The sequence below is a fragment of the Chlorocebus sabaeus genome, chromosome 21, assembly GCF_047675955.1.
Source record: "Chlorocebus sabaeus isolate Y175 chromosome 21, mChlSab1.0.hap1, whole genome shotgun sequence".
Classification (NCBI taxonomy): domain Eukaryota; kingdom Metazoa; phylum Chordata; class Mammalia; order Primates; family Cercopithecidae; genus Chlorocebus; species Chlorocebus sabaeus.
In genome coordinates, this window is record NC_132924.1 from 104,075,183 (window position 1) to 104,095,150 (window position 19,968).

The 19,968-nt window shown below is 44.2% G+C and overlaps 1 long non-coding RNA gene across 11 annotated transcripts in view; it reads right to left on the reverse strand.

Annotated features, from left to right (window-relative positions):
- Nucleotides 1-19,968, reverse strand: part of LOC103226908 (uncharacterized) — a 254,714-nt gene that overhangs the window by 233,749 nt on the left and 997 nt on the right. For all 11 annotated transcript variants that reach the window (XR_012090415.1, XR_012090414.1, XR_012090413.1 and 8 more), the window contains exon 2: nucleotides 18,709-19,784. This is a non-coding gene — a long non-coding RNA (uncharacterized lncRNA). The remainder of the gene's footprint in view (nucleotides 1-18,708; nucleotides 19,785-19,968) is intronic.

Here is a 19,968-nt window from a genome sequence, read left to right on the forward strand (position 1 = left end):
TCTAGATGTTTTCTCTTAGCAACTTTTTTTTAACACACCATCTTTTGTCCTCAAAAAATGGTATGAATAGGCCAAGCATGGTAGCTCACTCCTATAATCCCAGCACTTTGGGAGATCAAGACAGGCAGGTAACATTTGAGGTCAAGAGTTTGAGACCAGCCTGGCCAACATGGTGAAACTCTGTCTCTACTATTACAAAAATAAAAAAATTAGTTGGGCAAGGTGGTGCACGCCTGTAATCCCAGCTACCCTGGAGGCTGAGGCACGAGAATCACTTGAATCTGGAAGATGGAGGCTGCAGTGAGCCGAGACTGTACCACTGCACTCCAGCCTGGGACACAGAGCAAGACCCCATCTCAAAAAATAGTATGAATACATCAACAAGGCAAACTCTAAATCCCAGTCATCATCTTCTGTACTTCTACTACACCTTCCTTTGTGCTTTCCCTTGTGAAATTCCATTACTTCCTGGATATCAGATTCCCATCAAGCCCCTACTCTCCCTACTAGCAGCTCCTGAAAAAATAACTTCTTACACCATGAGTATCTCAGTCCATTAAAAAGTGGCACAAATAGCAAATTTCCCTTTGTCATGGACTGAAGGCTTGTGTCTCCCCAGAATTCATATGTTGAAACCCTACTCCCTGATGATAGGATTAGGAGGTAGGGTCTTTAGGACATAATTAGGGTTAGATGAGGTCATGAGGATAGAGACCTTAGGAATAAGACTGGTGTCCTCATAAGAGTCCAGAGAGCTTGCTTCTTCTCTCCACCATGTGAAGACACAGGTAGAAGATGCCATCTATGAACCAGCAAGCTGACTCTCACCAGATACTGAATCTGCCAGCACCTTGATCTTGGATTTCCCAGCGTCCAGAGCTGTGAGAAATAAATGTCTGTTGTTTATAAACCAACCAGTCGACAACAGTTTGTTACAATAGCTCTAATGGACTAAAACACCCTTCAAAACTAAAATAATAAAATTTTTCTCCATTGTCTGTGCCTCACGTCTCATTCTCCAAATCTTTTTAGGCTGTAAAGAGAAGTAAGCTCCTACATGTTACAGAGCTAATAATGGTAACAACAAAAGCCTATGCGTGCTTCTTTACCATTTATTTCTGAATAAGTAATATTCACATAGTTCAAAATGCAAAATAGAACATAAAAGGTAAAAAAGGAGTATTTAGAGAAAAGTCCACCTGTCCCCCAGCTACCTAATGTCTTATCTCAAAAGCACGGAATATTATGGTTCTTTTTCTATCCTTTCAGAGATATTATATCTATATACATGCAAATGTTTATAAATTCTCTTTTATCACATTCTTCTATGCCTTGTTCTTACTCAGGATTTCATTGTACAGCAGATCAGAATACAATGAGCTTCCTCTTTCTATTTTATGGCTACATATGACTCTTCAAATATGTGTAAACCAGTTTCTGTGGTTCTAGCCTCACCACACCAATTTATTCAATATGCGTGGTCCCAGACAAGTCTGACATTTTTTTAAGAAAAATAAACACTCTTTCATGTTTAAATATTTTTTATATGTTAAGCCAGGTTATTGCATCAATACGAGACTTTGTGGGTGTGACAACAGTTTGGCAGGTATATATAGAAAACAATCCTCCTTAGCATGTATTTAGAGGTGAAATGTCATGATGTCTGCAACTTACATTCAAACGATGAGGCAAAATAATTCAAATATGCATGGTTACCACCTATGGTTCAAAATACACACACCTGGAACAAGCCAGCAAGCACAGCAAAATGTTAACTAGTGAATACAGACAGAGGGTATACAGGTGCTCACAGTACTATTTCTTTAAGTGTGAAATTTTCAAAATATTATAAAAAGCTAGGGCAAAAAGCCTGTATTATTTCCATGGGGTCTCCCTCATTTGCCACTGTGAAAGAAAAATAAAATCTCAGGACCCCAGACTCACTATGCCAGAGGAAAAGTTAAGCCTGGAAACTGAATCATGAAAAAACTGCCTTACTTTTGTTCCCAAACAGCTGTAATTTCACATGCTTACTTTATCTTACGTAAAATGGAGATTTACTGAGCACAAGACGAATGCATAATCGACTTTTTCCCCCCACTCCTTTCTTTTCACATGTAAAAATGTAGATTCACTGAGCAGTACTAATCAGAGCCTCCCAAGAATGTAACCACTTGCCTCATTGCCTACCCACTCTCCTTTTTTTTTCTTCCCCTCCTGCTTTCTCTTTCCACTTTAAATATTGAAGTTCCCAAATTCCTCTTTGGAAAAAGCACAAGACACAGATCCTACTGTGACTTGTGTTTCTTTTTCGGGGGCGCGTCCTCAACCTTGGCAAAATAAAGCTCTAAACTGATTGAGATCTGCCTCTGTCACTGTTTGGTTTATACTTTAAAACATACAGTGGTTCTTTCCCAACCCACAAGGCTATGTCCTAACCTGGTCCAACCACTTCCCTTGCATTCTCCCAAAAGAAAATTAAAATGAGTTCTTTTTAGCTATTCTTTACTACTGGTACTTCAAACTGCTCAGATTCCATGGCTCCCTGGAGTCTTCCCCTACCGCTTTGTCCCTTCTCCCTTCTCACCTAGAGCACTCTCTGCGCGTACTCCTTCACTGCACTTTACCATTTCATGGCCTAAGTATTGGGAACTCAGCTAGAGAGTAAGCACCTACAGCAAAAAGCCCTAGATGAATAATTCTTTTGTAATTCCCACAGCACCTAACTCATGCTATGCACATAATAGGTATTTAAAAAGTGTTCACTGAAAGAATGGTTTGTTTTGTTTTGAGACAGGGTCTTACTCTGTCACCCAGACTAGAGTGCAGTGGCATGATCACAGCTCACTGCAGCCCCGGCCTCCCAAGCCCAAGTGATCCTCCTGCCTCAACTTCCTGAGTATCTGGGATCACAGGCACACATCACCACACCTGGGTAAAGACAAAGTCTCACTAAGTCGCCCAGACTAGTCTCAAACTCCTGGACTCAAGCAATCTTCCTGCCTCAGCCTCCCCAAGTGCTGGGATTACAGGCATGAGCCACCACACCCAGCCTAGAATGGGTTTTTAAAACAATTTGGGAACTACTGCTAGGCAATGGGGAAAAGGTCTCAAAGCTCACTAGCAGTCTTCTTAAAAAAACCTCCAGTCTTTCAGTTTTTCTTCAGTACTTTAAACTCATCTCATCTTTCCCATCCTTCCACATTGTGACAACTATCTTCTCTCTGCCACAAACAATGCCAGATTATCTTACTAAGAATGTAAAAACCTGTTCCACGACCATAAATAAAGCAGCTCTAGAAGTTAGAGGAGCAAAATTATCTTAAATTTTACTTACATGATGAAATTACTCTTGAAGACTGTAAGAAAGTGAAAACCACTTGAAAAAAGAGTACTTCTGAATAACGTGTCCACGGGATATTCCTGCAGTTTGAAACCAGGGAAGACCTGCCTTTTAAAGTGTGTTAACTTCGGTTAATCAACACAATGCTAGAGACATCTGAATACAGAGGCAACTAGCACGTTGACTCAGACAACCTGTGTCTAAAAACAACACACGATGAAAAGCTGATTCACTAACAAGAAAAAAAAAGGAATGTTACTAAAAAATAGGGATATCTACTTAAACTGAAATTGCACAAACCTACAATAAGAAGAATTGAAACCTATTTCATTTTTTTTTCACCTGATTATGTCATGGACTTCAGAAGGACCTAAAAATACAACCCTCCGAAAATTAAGATCCAAAGAGGTTAAACACACCTAAGTCCAACATCTCGTAACTCAGAAGTTAAAGTCAAAGCTTGCTTGAGAACTCAAATACAGTGGTCTTCTCATGCTCATTCTGTCCACTTCACTTCTAAATTTCCTAACCTTATCTTTCTGCCCAAAAAGTACAGTGGACAGGGAGGTGGAAGACCTAACTGTGGTCATCCATGCTGTGAACCAGGTGTGTAAGTTTAAGTAAATTGTCTCATTTATAAAATGAGAAGATTGAACTCAATGAGCTCTGAAGGCCCTTACAGCTAGAATACACGGTGCTCCTTGAGAGTGGCACAGGTCAGCAGCTATTTAACACAAATTTCACTCTACCACTTTTTTTTACATACCAAACTCTGCTATAGTTTAAGAAATTTAAAAATACTACTTTAACCCAAACAATATCTTTGTTTACCAAAAATTTCCATATGTAGAAAGGATCCTGAAATTCTATATAGTTATTTGTTACCAAAATTTAGGCAAAGTACTCTTTAAACTTCAATCTGAAACCTATTTGAATGCCTATTTAAATTTGAAAGTCTAAACACCAATCTGAAACCTATTTGAATGCCTATTTAAATATCAAAAAAAGCTGGGGAAGTGATACATTTCACGTATCTTTTCCATTCAACCTGAAATATGCTACATAAACATGTTAAACTCTTCAGAAATAATTAGCACTGGCTGGGTGCAGTGGCTCACGCCTGTCATGCCAGCAATTTGGGAGGTCGACGTGAGTGGACGACTTGAGATTAGAAGTTCAAGAGACCAGCCTGGCCAACTTGGTGAAACCCCGTCTCTGCTAAAAATATAAAATTAGCCCGGTGTGGTGGTGCATGCCTGTAATACCAGCTGCTTGGGAGACTGAGGCAGGAGAACTGCTTGAACCTAGGAGGTGGAAGTTGCAGTGAACTGAGATCATCCACTGCATTCCAGCCTGGGCAACAAGAGTGAAACTCTGAGCCAGGCACAGTGGCTCACACCTGTAATCCCAGCACTATGAGAGGCTGAGGTGGATGGATCACCTGAGGTTAGAAGTTCAAGACACCAGCCTGGCCAACATGGTGAAACCCCATCTCTACTAAAAATATAAAATTAGCCAGGTATGGTAGTGCATGCCTGTAATACCAGCTGCTTGGGAGACTGAGGCAGGAGAACTGCTTGAACCCAGGAGGTGGAGGTTGCAGTGAACCAAGATTACCCCACTGCATTCCAGCCTGGGCAACAAGAGTGAAACTCCAGGCCGAGCACGGTGGCTCATGCCTGTAATCCCAGCACTTTGGGAGGCCAAGGCAGGTGGATCACCTGAGGTCAGGAGTTCGAGACCAGCCTGGCCAACATGGTGAAACCCCACCTCTACTAAAAATATAAAACTAGCTGGGTGTGGTGGTGCATACCTGTAATACCAGCTACTTGGGAGGGTGAGGCAGAAGAACTGCTTGAACCCAGGAGGCAAAGGTTGCAGTGAGCCGAGATCATCCCACTGCATTCCAGCCTGGGCAACAAGAGTGAAACTCCATCTCAAAAAAATAAATACACAAACAAATAAATAATTCACACCAGCATGCGATTTTACAGACTATAATATCAGAGTAAAATTTGTCTTTAGTTTTGGACTGCTATTAATCAGGCTAAAAAAAGAAAAAAAATGCCTACGGTAAGTGTAGGATGTTTACTAGGCTATCCATATGAGGAACGGAAGAAAGTAAAAGGAAAAAGAAGAGAAGAAATGGAAAGGAACCAAAAAAGACAAAAAAGGGAGGCAACTGAGTGAGTAAAGAACTCAGGAAAAAAAGACAATAAATAGGGAGGAAAAGAATGGTACACAACTGGCTTGCTGATATGCCAGGGCCAGGGTGGGCCGGCATCCACAAAACGCTCAGATAGATTCCAGACGTATTCTGGTTTTTTGTTTGTTTTAATTTTGGACAGAAAGTTTACCAGAGGGGACATGTTTCCTTGTGCCTGCTCCTAGACTCCCTGTTGAAGACTAGGAAGATTCCAATGCATGAAAAGGAACACAAGAGTCCACAGTCCAGAATACTCTAGGTCAGGGGTCCCCAAGTCCCGGGCTACAGATAGTTATTGGTCCGTGACCTGTTAGGAACTGGGCCACGCAGCAGGAGGTGTGCGGTGAACTAGCCAGTAAAGCTACATCTGTATTTACAGCCACACCCCATCACCTGCATTATCTCCTGAGCTCCACCTCCTGTCAGATCAGCAGCGGCACTGGATTCTCATAGGAGCACCAACCCTACTGTGAACTGCGCATGTGAGGGATCTAGGCTGCGGGCTCCTTATGAGAGTCTAATGCCTGATGACGTGTCACTGTCTCCCATCATTCCCAGATGGGACCATCTAGTTGCAGGAAAACAAGCTCAGGGCTCCCACTGATACTACATTATGGTGAGTTGTATAATTACTTCATTATATATGACAATGTAATAATAATAGAAATAAAGTGCACAATAAATGGAATGTGCTTGAATCATCCTGAAACCATCCCCCACCCCAGCCATCCGTGGAAAAATTATCTTTCACAAACCAGTCCCTGGTGCCAAAAAGTTTGGGGACCGCTGCCCTAGATGACTGACCTGCAATGTCCAAGACCCAACATGTTCCTGAGGAGTAATCTTACCAGAGCTTACAGCTCTTACTCCAAAAGAGCATGATGATCAAAAAACACGTTTTAGGAAGTAAGATGAGTATTTACGCAATCACAGTTCAGTGCTTTAAAACAACTGTTACTCTCCAAAAACAACAATAAATGCAGTCAGAATGCATGCATTGCCCACGGACTCTCGGGAGCCACTGTGGTCTCCCTCCACAATGCTGACGGCTTTCTGGGGTAAGAGGCTGGACCACTTAGACACAGAATGAGCCAGGATGTGCTGCCACTGTTTCCCACAGAAGAGCAAATGTTCTTCGGTTATTGCAAGGCATGATTTCTCACACAGATGATCACTTTTAAAACTTTAGAGCAATTCTGTTGTTTGGGTATTTCTGTTGTTTAGAATCCCAAATAATATTTTATTTTTAAAAAACATGTATCTCAAAAACATTCTGCAGATGATATGAAACGACTAAACAGAGTACTGATTAAGCCTATAAAATCCTTGCTCCAAACTGCTCGTCAGGTAGTAACAAAGATATATGGCAAAGAATAAACCCCTATGTTTCTTTTTCAGGAGAACTAAATTAATAGCAGAAAGAATCTCAATTTAAAATCCTTTAAAAAGAGTAGTAAAGGGGGATTTTATATCTTTTTCCATAAAAATAAGAGACGTGTAAGCAGAGTAACTTTTTGTAAGCTAAGAGGCATAAAACAAACTACAGATTTCAAAGATAAAATCCAAAATAAACGGCATTAAAAAAAAAAAACTTTCATTTGCTATTAAATACCTGAATTTTCAGGCAATACATGCTAAAAATAGAAGAGTCAACACAAATTATTTTGGAACTGAGCCTATAAAAAGTAGGTCTTACAAAATTCTAAACAGCTCAAAACTAGGAATAGCTAAAGGAATATGAATGACACTAAGGACAAAGGATTAAATAAATGTTCTTAGCATAGCAGTAACTAATCTGTCTGGAAACATAAACAAAAAAGATAAACACAGAGTTTTAAAAATAAACAATATGTGCAATGAATGCATGATACATCAATACAAAAGCAGACAGCAAAACAACTGTCAGCGGCCTTGACAATGGACAGATAAGTAGCTTGGTGAACATAACAAAAAGATTCAGTACTAACAAAAATGTCCCTGGAAATAGGACACTAGCACTTATGGTCACAAGCTACGCACAATTTTGCAAGAGAAAAATCTGCAGTGGCATTTTTTATGAGTTGTACAAGAATTGACAGAGGTATGAAGCAGGTTCCCAGAAACTCCCCTAGTGGTTTAAATACCATCACCGAAAGAATGACTTTAGAAGGTGACTGCCTCCTTCGTGGAGATGAAAAGCAGCAGAATATTTCACACCTGTGTCAGCAACTTTTCCAAAGTGTAATCCAGGTTCAATATTTGGGTCTTCTAACGTAGACAGCACAAAAAAAGAGAGAAGGGTGCCCTCCTGACTCATCCCTAACTCCTGAAGAAGAGGGCCAGCCACACGGCAGGCAGTCTAATTTAAGGAGTCCAAGATCGTTTTACCTGGGGACTCAAAGGTATCACCCCTACAGAGACCAGTCTTGATTACTGGGTACCTTTCAAATGCTGAAGTTTCCTGGGAGGATCTACAACCATACCACCGTATGAATAATCTCAATCACAGCATTTTAGGGCTGGAAAGACCTTTCTCCATCCAACCTCTCATTTCAGATGAGCAGAGACTCAAATCTCTCGCAGGGTTCCATAGCTAGTTGGCACTAGAAATCCAGCAGAAATATTGTAAGCAAGCTTGTCCAAGATGTGGCCCAGGACAGCTTTGAATGCACTCAACACAAATTCACAAACTTTCTTAAAACACTATGAGATTGTTTTGCAATTTTTTTTTCGCATTTTTTTTTTTTTTTTTTTTTTTAGCTCATCAGCTATTGATAGTTTTCGTGTATTTTATGTGTGTCCCAAGACAGTTCTTCTTCCCGTGTGGCCCAGGCAAGTCAAAAGATTGGACACTCCTGGAGGTGCAGCACAGTATCAAATACTACTCTACCGCAATACTTTTTCCAACAAACTACATAAGACCAGTCACAGCCACCAGAAACAGAACTTCCCACTTAAGGAGAAAGAGGAAAATGTGGAGGAAATCCACGAAGGGGGTTCTGGCCAACCACAAGTCAGCATGGGATGCTGGACACCTGGCTGTGCGAGAAACAGAAATATGAGAAGTTGGAAGAAAGGAGCATAAAGAGATGGCAGAAGGCGAAGGCAGACACTGCCACTTAAGCACTAGTCTTATTAAGTACAAGAAAAAAGAACTGTCATTAACATCCTGACTCTCTAAAGTACAGGAGCCTTTTTGAAGGGCTTGAGGAAGCGGTAGAGACAAACTCCAGGAAAGCCTGGGGAGGTGATCACACAGCAGCTCCCTGATTCACCAATTCAGAGGTGGTCCCAGCATCTTGTTAAGCAGACTGCCAACCCCAGCCTCACACTGTCAAGTCTGAAGGATTCAAAACAGTTTCACAGATTTAATTACGAAGATTATGTCACAGATACGTATTTGAGTCAAGAAATGAGTACAGATCTGGGTAGCAAATTACACGTAGCTCTTTTTAAAGAGAAAGAGGTGATCAAAATCTAAAGCTGTGTCCGTGAAACACAGTCTCAAATCAATTACTCATATGCCAAATCAACTCTTAAGATTTTAAGGTTCAATCCTTTTATAAAAGCAGTGGGACAATATACAATTTCAAGATAAAACTAAAACTGGTAGTGTGAAAAGCAGAGAAGTCTCACGGTCTCAGCCTAGCTTCGTGGTCTGCACTATACAAATGATTTGTTTCCTAATCCATAAAGCACGCCTAGTAATAAGCGTCATGTGTGCCTTCCAGAAACTTGATTTAAACAAGGTAACGATCATAAAGCAATCTAAAAATGTAAGCACTGCATGAATTCTGGACATAATTTTGGAAAGGCATTTGATATGAGTCAAATAATAGCACCTAGCAATATTGCAAAGTATTCACCAGAAACAAAAAGGAAAACTTACTCATTTGTTATTTTCTAACAAAGAACCCTGTGCTATTGACTAGTCTTGACATAGTTGATATGTCTTTTAAAAGTTTTAGGACATTTAAAAACTTACAACATTCCATTTTTGTCTTCCCATTCCCTGCTCACCAATTTCTTCTATTTCTCTGCTTTCAGGTAAAGTTATATACATTTTCCTCAAAGTTTTAACTTTTCTTTCCTCTCCAATAAATTCAATCGTATTAGAATATACTGTCAAACCTCACTTCGATTCAACTAAGACCTTGAGTCCACCTGAGTCTCGGCACCTGGAGTCTGGTTTAACATGGAATGCTTCCAGAGCACCATCTGTCCTCTTTGAATGCCCTGGAATCTCTACCAAATGCCTCCCAAAGACCTGCCCTCCCCATAAACATACACTCTAAGTAAGAACGGTGTGCTTGCTATGCAAGCGCTGCTTGAAGACAAGTCTCCTAGTAACCCCACCCCCTTTCCTACCAGATTCCAGCCCCACAGTCCCCTCATTTAGAAACTACAGAGCCACCACTATTCTCCAAGGTCATCAAAATCAGGAATGACTGTGCCCTAACGTACTCATCCATGCCCCTGATGGACATTTCCTTCCTGCAACCCTGATTCTTCCATGAGGCTGTTATCTTCAGGGGATGTCCAAGTTAATGCTGTCACACTCTATTATGGACCCAAATCCATGGAGTTTTGTCTAGAAAAAACTATGTCTCACGAAAATCATTTTATCTAGAGAGTCCACAACTATATAATGTGCTGCATTATACTCTGTAGCTGCATATTAAGAGAAGACCACATGCAGTGTCATGCACTGTAGTCCCAGCTATTCAGAAGGCTGAGGTGGCGGGATTACTTAAGCCTAGGAATTCAAGGGCAATCTAGGCAATCTAGCAAGACTCCATTTCTAAAAATAAATAGGTCAGGCACAGTAGCTCATTCCTGTAATCCCAGCACTTTGGGAGGGTGGGGGTGGGAGGATGGTTTGAACCCAGGAGTTCGAGACCAGCCTGTGCAACAAGGCAAGATCCCATCTCTAGCAAAAAAAATATTTTTCATTTAGGTGGGTGTGGTGGCACAAATCTGCGGTCCCAGCTACTCAAGAGGTTGAGGTGGGAGGATCACTTGAGCTCAGGAGGTTGAGACTGCAATGAGCTATGATTGTACCACTGCACTCCAGCCTGGGTGACAGAGTGAGACCATTTCTAAATAAATAAAAGGCATTTGGTTAGATTTAATACAACATTTAGGTTTAAGGAGTAGCAAATAGTTTTGTCATTTAATAACATCAGAAATACTTTAATATATTTTAACTGGGGATTTCTACTTTAGCTAAGTAGGAACACCCAATCTGAGTTTTAACAGACCCAATATTTTTGGAAAATATATGGAGTTCTCAAGAAATTCTAAATAAAACTAATTTAATCCATTTTAAACTTTTACAACTCAGTCTGCCATAGAGCAATTTTTAAATGACATAATCCTTTAGAAATCAAGCAGTGATCACTGCTAAAAGTGATGGGGTGGGAAGAACAGGCCAAAAAAAAAAAAAAAATCACAGAACTTTAGAAGATACTGTCTATCCCAATGGTTCTCAAAGTTTGGCCCTCTGACCAGCAACATCAGCATTACCTGGAAACTTGTAAGAAACATACATTAGTGGGCCCACCCTAGACCTACTGACTCAGAAACTCTAGGGTGCGGCCCAGTCAAGTGTGTTCTTCAGTGATTCCGATACACACCAAAGTTTGAGAACCACAGGTTCAATCCAACCACTCCACCGATGAGAAGGAAGTGAAGTCAGTAACATTCTCAAACTCGAACAAGTCAGTGACCTTCAAAATGATTCTTAAACTATATACCTGAATCCAAGTAGTCCCATAGGATCTTCTAGGCAAAAATACATCCTGATCTTTTGTAGCATTAATTCTAATATCGTTACCATCTACTCAGATACAGGCAAGTATTTTTGTCATGAGTAATTTACATTTAATACCTAAAAAAGAAGACTTGGCCGAGCGCAGTGGCTCATACCTGTAAACCAACACTTTGGGAGGCCGAAGGGGTGGGTTCCTTGAGCCTAGGAGTTCAAGACACGCCGGGGCAACATAGCAAAACACTGTCTCTACAAACAACAACAACAAAAAAACCCCACAAATTTGCCGGGCACGGTAGCATGTGCCTGTAGTCCCAGCACCTCAGGAGGCTGAAGTGAGAAGACCGCTTGAGGCCAGGAGGTTGAGGTTGCAGTAAGCTGCGATTATGCCACTGCACTCCAGATCCCGTCTTGAAAAAGATAAATAAAATTTTTTTTAAATAAAAAAGACTTCACATGATTCACCTCGCTACAAAAATGACAACTCAAATCTCACAGGCTCTTTCTGTGTGGTTGGTTGGGTTAGCTTTTGTTGCTATTAGCAGTCGTGGGTTTTGTCTTGTTATGCTCGTGTTTTGGTTTGGTTTCAAGGGCAACAGCAGGAATTGACGGAACACGTGGTTGATAATTTTGTTTTCGGTTCGGGGGCTTTTATTTTTTTTGCTCCACCCAAAAGGTTCACAACAAAGGTATTTGAGAAGTAAGGACTAAAGGACTAGGAACTGCTTAAAAGATAAGTCTTCCCATTTTATCTTGGAATGTATTCTATGACTTTTTTTTTTTAAGACAACAGATTTGTATTTCCAATTGTGTTTGACTTACTCTATGATAACATTACTTTTCATTTGTGGAACATGTAGTGGCAGAATGATAGGAAGACAACATTTATCCTAGGAACAAGCTGTTGTGGATGAAGACGGGCCTAAAATCCAAACACACACAGCAGCACAAAGTAGGTTAAGTCTGATGCATAGTATAGACAGCAGACTACGTGTATCACCTCTTAAAGGTACTAAACCAAATATTTAGCTACAATACAACCCCCAATATAGGATCTACTACATGAAACAAAATCAACAATTTTTGGTCTTAGGGCTCTTATTCTATATATATATTTCAAAGCCTAGTAGGGGTTATCTACACAAACATGTTTCTGTTTACATTTTAAACATCCTGTTTGACAAGCTTGTAACTTGGGTGCTAGGATTACCATAGAAAAGAAGTCATAGAATACATGAGATTTGGAAGCTGAAGAAAGAAATGTTTCCATTCCTGTTTGTCATGGTTAAGGTGTTTTGTCAATGTCATGCCACACTAGAGGTAATATTTCCAGTCCTTTTTTCAGACTCCATTAACATATACAATTACCAAACAAACTTTGATTTTATAACCCAAACTTTCTAACATAGTTCAGTGCATGATTTTATTTTATTTTATTTTATTTCCTCTGAAGAAGTTATCATGGGCCAGGTGCCGTAGCTCACACCTGTAATCCCAGCACTTTGGAAGGCCGAGGTGAGGCCAGGTGTTCGAGACCAGCCTGATCAATGTCATGAAACCCCGTATCTACTAAAAATACAAAAAGTAGCCGGGCGTGGTGGCACACACCTGTAATCTCAGCTACTGGGGATGCTGAAGCAGGATAATCTCTTGAACCTGGGAGGCAGAGACTGCAATGAGCTGAGATCATGCCACTGCACTCTACCCTAGGCGACAGAGAGACTCCATCTCAAAAAAAAAAAAAGTTACCATGGATGAGTGCACAATGCAATAGAAACAACTACTTCAATTTGATTTATACTTCCAACTCTCTCTGTATGACCTGAGCACCAAATCTAATTGTGACTTTATTTTTCAATCTGTCATCAAATAAGTGTAACAATTCCTGCTACATATCTTAGCAGAAAGAAATCAGAGTCACAGAGCTAACAATAGTACCCCTGGAGAGACTGCATTCCTTAGAAGAACTATAAAGCCAGTGGTGTAGTTACTGGTTACTTCTCTTCTCAGCTCCATGATACAGCCTCTGAAGCTAAACTGGAAGGCTCAAGTTAATTGAACATTCATTCATTCAACACATATTTATGAGCACTGATAGGTGTTGAACAGCATATTAGGCCTTGGAGATAACAATGGTCAGCAAGACAAGCACAGTTCCTTCCCCTCACAATGCATCTCAGAAAAGTACTGATTCAACTCATAGGACTCTCATTTAGTGTATACGCCAAGGGCTCACATCCATTTGTAAATAACTACTCATAATCATAATTACTAATAATCACTCCACTCTGCTCCTGAAAAAGGGGGATCACATGCACTACATGGGAAGCCACAGAACACACGAATGCTCCATAATATGAAGGCCCCACATAGGCCAAAAATATCACCCACTAAGCACCTTCTAATCTATGAACGGGAAGCATAGTGTTAAGACCTAGAAGATGACTGCAGACTTTTAAAGGCAGAATACCTTAGCCTAAATGATGACCTGTCAATTACAGGATTTAAACACAGACATATCTTCTGTAACTGTGCCACCCAATACAGTAGCCACTAGCAGCTATTTACATTTATCAATTAGAAATTCAATTCTGGCCAGGCACAGTGGCTCACACCTGTAATCCCAGCACTTTGGGAGGCAGGCAGATTGCTTGAGTTCAGAACCAGCCTGGGCAACATGGCAAAACCCCGTCTCCACTAAAAACACAGAAATTAGCCAGGCATGGTGGCAGGTCCCTGTAATCCCAGCTACTTGGGAGGGCTGCAGTGGGAGGATCGCTTCAGGCTGGGAAGCAGAGGTTGCAGTGGGCCAAGATCGCACCACTGCATTCCAGCCTTGGCGACAGAACAACGCCCTGTCTCAAAAAAAAAAAAGAAAGAAAAAGAAAGAAAGAAAGAAAAGAAATTCAGTTCGTCAGTCACACTTAATGTGCTCAACAGCCACAAGTGGCTAGTGGCTACCACACTGGATAACACAGATTTATAAATCATTTCCATCCTCTCCAAAAGCTCTATGGGACAGTGCTGCTCTACAAATACCTCTGTAATACTCAATCTGAAAATTACAGCAATGAAATGTGATGAGACACCTGTGCTCTGTTATGGCACATCAAAGCATGTCCACTGGTAACGTAGTACTTCCTTCCCAAATAAGTCGAAAAGTAAAAACAACCTTGGGCATCTCTTCCAGCATATATTAGTAATCAAGAAAATTCACACCGTCCAATCGGCCAAAGGAATTCACAAATTCCTTTGTTTGTGAAGGACGAAATTCACAAACAAGTGAAAAACTGATATTTTGCCCCTTCCTATATCTTTGATAATGTGTTACTAGTATTGTGTACTTTCTGTGTAAGTTTTGTCTTGGGGTGCTTTCAGCTGTGTTTTTAGCCTGGTAGCTAGTAGCAGAGAAGGAGGTGAGGACAGTTCAGAATGAAGATGAGTGGTTCAGGAAAACACCGACACAGATAATGCAACTTAAATGGAAGTAAATTTAATTGCGACCAATGCAATAAACTTAAGTGCTCACTGTGTGCCAGTGATGTGCAGATAAACAAGTCACCATTCCCACCTTTGAAGGGCCGAATTTAGTAGTGGTGTTCAATATGTAACAAATACAATGAGATATGCTGTGATATAACGCAATAAAACAAGCATATATACAATGCAGAGATGACACAGGGAGGGTATTTTTTCAATGGTTTCTGAGGAGAAATCAGGGAACATCTCCTGAAGGAGGAATCCAAGAAGCAGAAGAGCAAACAAAGCAGAGCCGTGCACAGGAACCCCAAGTGGTTTGGCAATGCTGGTGAAAAATGTGTTTCATGGTAAGGAGGATGGGGGTGGACAATGGGAGGAGGGAGATCGGGCTACAGAGCTATTTCCACACCAGACCACAGATACTCACGTTCCAGTCATGTCTGCCTGAGTAGGTCTATAAGCCTTCCTCACCAAAACTGCAAGTAATACGAAAACCAATCCCTAAAATTTGCTAAATAATATACCCATGCCTGCCATAGAGGTTAACAATATTTGACAGCAATCAACAGGAATATAAAGTTCTTTGTGACACGGTACTCTTAAAACATATTGGTCACAAATACACTGTAGCTAGTATCATTTGTTTTCAGGGAGAAACCTCTGTTTACTATGAGTTTTCTTTGGAATCTCTGTACAGAAAACACTAATGAAATAGACTACTCCCACATCTAAACGTCCCACCAACAGTTTATCCGACCAGGAGACAAATGAAACAAATTAAGAGAAGAAAGGAGATGTAACAGCAAAGTTTCTGTACTCCAGACCAGTTTTTTTTTTTTTTTTTTTTTAATCCAAAATGCTAATGGCAGAACTTCTGCTACTCTGTACCACACTGCACCTCTGGGTACATCCAGCTGTGACCACACCACAACTGTATCGCATCCAGCAACCTAAAGCACTCTTGTGGTTGCTCATGCAAATACTTGGAAAATATTTGCCTCTTCCGGACTCTCCTCTTCATATTATACAAATGCTCAAGTCTCAAAAACAGAACAAGAAACTTCCAGAGAACCTACTCACTTCAAATTACGGAGATCCCCTCTCTCCTTGATCCACAATAAACTTCTGGAAAAAGTCGCCTACAGGCCTTAAAGAATCACCAAATGATTTTCCTCCCTTATACAAGCAAAGCTTTTCAAACAAAAATCTTAACAGTAGAAATGTACCCACATAAACAAGCTGGCCCTTAGGCGAACATAACTACTACTATTCACACAAACATAGGGCCCTTAGGCAAAGGGACATTTTCCACGAGGCATACGTGGTTGTTGAAAGTAAGGGTTCTGAACTCGACCTCTCTAGGTCCTAGGTACAGTCGTCCTCCCTGATTTAACTCCGAGCTTCCACTCCTCCAACTGTAAAATAGGGGTAACAGTACTTTTACGAGTAGATCCATGTATGGGGAGCCGCAGTATCTGACACACAGAGACCCCACTGAGTGACAGATCAATATGTGTTAGCTATTTTAGCTGTTCTTACTATTTTGTCCCTAAATAGGTATGTTTCACAAGTAGCTATTCCATCAAGCTGGTTACTTCTATAAATTCGCACTCTGCACCAAAATCACTTAGGGGGAAGTGGGGGAAAACACCGTCCAGGCCCTATTTGGATGTGGGTCCAATTGGTCTGGGATTGGGTTGGGCGTTAGAACTCTTTTTAAAGCACTCCAGTTGGTTATAACGTGAGGCCGGCCTTCAGGAGCACACAGAAGTGTCTACACGTCCACAGGGATGTACACACCACCTGTAAGATCCGAGTTTTGAGTCCAGCAGCGCAGGTAGGCCCTCCCGCCTGGACGAGGCTTCCTGAAGCGCTGCGACGATGAACCTAGCACTGCTCGCCGAGAAGCGCCAAACCCCTTACCCAGCGCCGGGCTACCCGCAAGACACGGCTCCATCGGGGGTCACACGCCCCCTCGCGCGCCCTCTGCAGCCCCCTCGGGCGCCGGCCCCTCCGGCCCCCGTCACCGAGCCCTCGCCTCCCGCGCCCCGGCCCCCTCCCGCCCCTGGCACGTGACTCGACACGCGCCAGCTGCACGCGGGTTCCATCAAAACAAAAACAGAAGAGGCCGGCCGGGCGGCGGCGGGCGCGCGCGGGGCCGGCGGAGAGCGGGCGCGCCCCCGCTGCCCGGCGCCGCGACCGCGCCTCCGCCACCCTGGCCGCCGCCGGCCGCGCGCCCCGGCAGGCCGGGGGCGGGAGGGCAGAGAGCGCCACCCTGTTTACCGCGCCGGCCCCGCCCCGCCCGCGCCCGCTCCCGCTCCCGGAAACGGTCTCCCGGGAGAGGGCCGGCTAGTGCGCACCCACCCGCGGCGGGGAACGCCGGCCCTGCGTGGGAGGCGCCCGGCTCCGGCGGCCTGCCGCCCCCGGCTGCTGCGTGTCACCCCCGTCACGACTCTGCTACGCACTTCGCCCCCGGCTTTCAGCTCCGGCGCTTCCGCAGACCCCTCACGTGGCCGCCGCCTCCCTGCCACGGCACTCCCCGGCGACCGGGGCTGCGGCCCCTAGCTCTGCGAGGGATCCCGAGCCTGTGCCCACCCCACCTCGGACGTCACCCTCTTCGGACCACCCAACCCACACCTTCCGCCTAGGGCGGGGCGCGGGGAGGACGGCTACTAGCTGTCAGGAGCCTCCAGCTTTCCCCGTGACGAAGCTCACCCTCGCCTTGATCGTCGCCACTCACCCAGCAGCGGGCTGCGAGCTGGAGCAGACGTTTACACCGAGGGAGGACTGGGGGGAACGTCTTGATTTTTCTCCCTAATTTGCCACACACACAGGAAAAAACAAACAAACAAACAAAAAACAGCAGACGCAGCTCTTCCCTTGGGCTGGCTTTAAAGCTTTTAAGCTTCCCACGTCATTCTACCCCATGCAACAGACTTACCGAATAGCAATGCCCACCCCACACACCTGCTAGGTAACTCGCCTTCTGGAAATAGGGGGCCCCACCCACCCCACCTTCTGGAAACCTGCGCCTGGGGTGGGGTTGAAGAGACACTGTCTGAAATCCTAAAGTCAGAGGGCGTGAGGGGACCGGCACCCCTCGCCCCACCCAGGCGCGCTGCAGCCTCCCGTCCCCGTCTCCAGAGTGCACCAAGGCATCCTGCGTCCCTGCCGGAGAAAAGAGGGACGGGGCCGGAGGCCCGAGTTCCAGGGAGTTGCTGATTCCAGTAGAAAACCGAGACACCGTGTCCTTTCTAATTAATAAGCATGCCACCCCCCAACTCCAACCCCCACCCCCCTGGCCTTATTTCTTGTTGACAGCAAAGGTGGGGGACGTGGGAGAAAGGCGAGAGTTGTCTCTAGGTTCGGGATGTTGGGCTGCGCGGAGGGAAGAGGTGGGATCTCGAAATGGAAACAGTTCCCCCTCCCTCCCCCCTCCCCTCCTCCTCCTCCTCCTCCTCCTCCTCCTCTTCTTCTGTTTACCTCAAGTTTGAATTTTATCTGCGCAACATTAGCTGGAATGCGGACATTGAAAAAAAAAAAAAAAAAAAAACACACTCTCAGCCCGGCGGCAGCTCCAGAGGAGCCATGTGGCATCAAGCCACAGCAAAGGGGAAAAAGTGCTCTTAGCAACACAAACATGGCGAAATCGCTCCCACAAGCCGGGTTCCCGCGACAGCCCTACCTTCCCCCGCTCGCCTTCCGAAGGTCCTGGTCAGGAACCGCAGACCCCTTCCGGGGGGCGGCGAGGGGGCCCCGGACCGAGCGAGGGTGGGCGCACGGGGCGTGCGAAGGGGAAATTGACTAGCCAGCCGATCAGCCCCGCCAGGAGCGGAGGGGACGCCTTCTTCACGCCCTGAGATCGCAAAGGAGAGCAAAATTCCCATCCCAAAGTCCTGCGGGACCGGCTTCCCTACCCGAAGAACTTACCCCAGGGCTGAACGCACGCTGCTTAGCTCCTTGCCTCGTTCCTTCCTCCCGGGCGCGACGAGAGGGGAAAACGATGCGCACGTAGATTTGTAGAGCGTATTCTTGAGAATTTCCCTGGGATGGATGGGGAGGAGCGGTGGAGACTCAGGAGACAGGTGCCGCGCTGGCCTGGGCTGCCGGCTAAAAGTTGTTCTCCGCGCGGTGGGCGGTGGGATCCCCGGCCAGGGCCGAGGACCCCGGCTCCCTGCCCCCCGGCGTCGCCCACTTGTCACGCCAGGCTGCTGCGTGCGCTCGGCTGCAGGGGAGGTGGCGTAGTTTCTCTTCCTCCCACCTCTTCTCACTCACTTGTTTTTGTAGCCGTGGGCTCCCCTAATGCTTTCCTCTCCACAATGTTGTTTCATTATATCATGTCCATCATGTGACACCAGAGAGGCCTCTCTATGGAAACTTAAAGGGGCTCCCACGTGACTGCAGCAGCAACAACAGCAGCAGGACTGGCGGCGGCGGCCGCAGCGGCGTCCGTACCTCCACCCACCGGGAGCCCCTCGCAGCATCCCGGAGGGGCTTCTGGCGCTGCAGGAGCCCAGATCGGGGAGCCACAGCATCCGGGAGCCGTGGTGTCTGTGCGTGCGTGGAGTCTGTGCTCATGACATAGGAAGCCGAACAGAAGGAGCGTCCTCAAATCCTTTCCTACAGTCACCAAACCCACGCTCTGTTAAAATGACATTTCGTGGCTCCTACTTTGTTTCCTCGGAGAGCAATGAGTTTTCTATCAGGCCTGATTCAGTTTGACAAAAAGAAAAACCGGATTTGTCCCTCTGCAAGTTCAGTCAGATCGCTGGGAGAACAGAAATGACAAAACAATAATAACAGAAATAGAACCAGGCATTTGATACATAATTACCATCACCACGGCTTTCAAGCTTTCTGGAATTACATTCCTCCAGTAACTGTTGATGATGCTTGCAGGAGGCAAAATGCAATGCAGTTTTTCTCTTCCGCAGCTATATTAGGGCTTTGTTGCTGACAACAGTGAAAACTTGTTTGTGTCAGGAAGTGAGGTACGGAGATATGACCTGGAAGGTACAGACAAAACCAAAGTGGCAGTTTTTGCATTACTTTTCTGACCACATTCTTTCAAATGGTGACAAGAAGGCGGTCTGCTGTAAAATTCGTGGGGTGTTTGATGGGAAACAAAATAATCAGAAAAACATAATTATCCCTAGTCATACCATACTTGCTAGTCGCTAGAAAGTATAC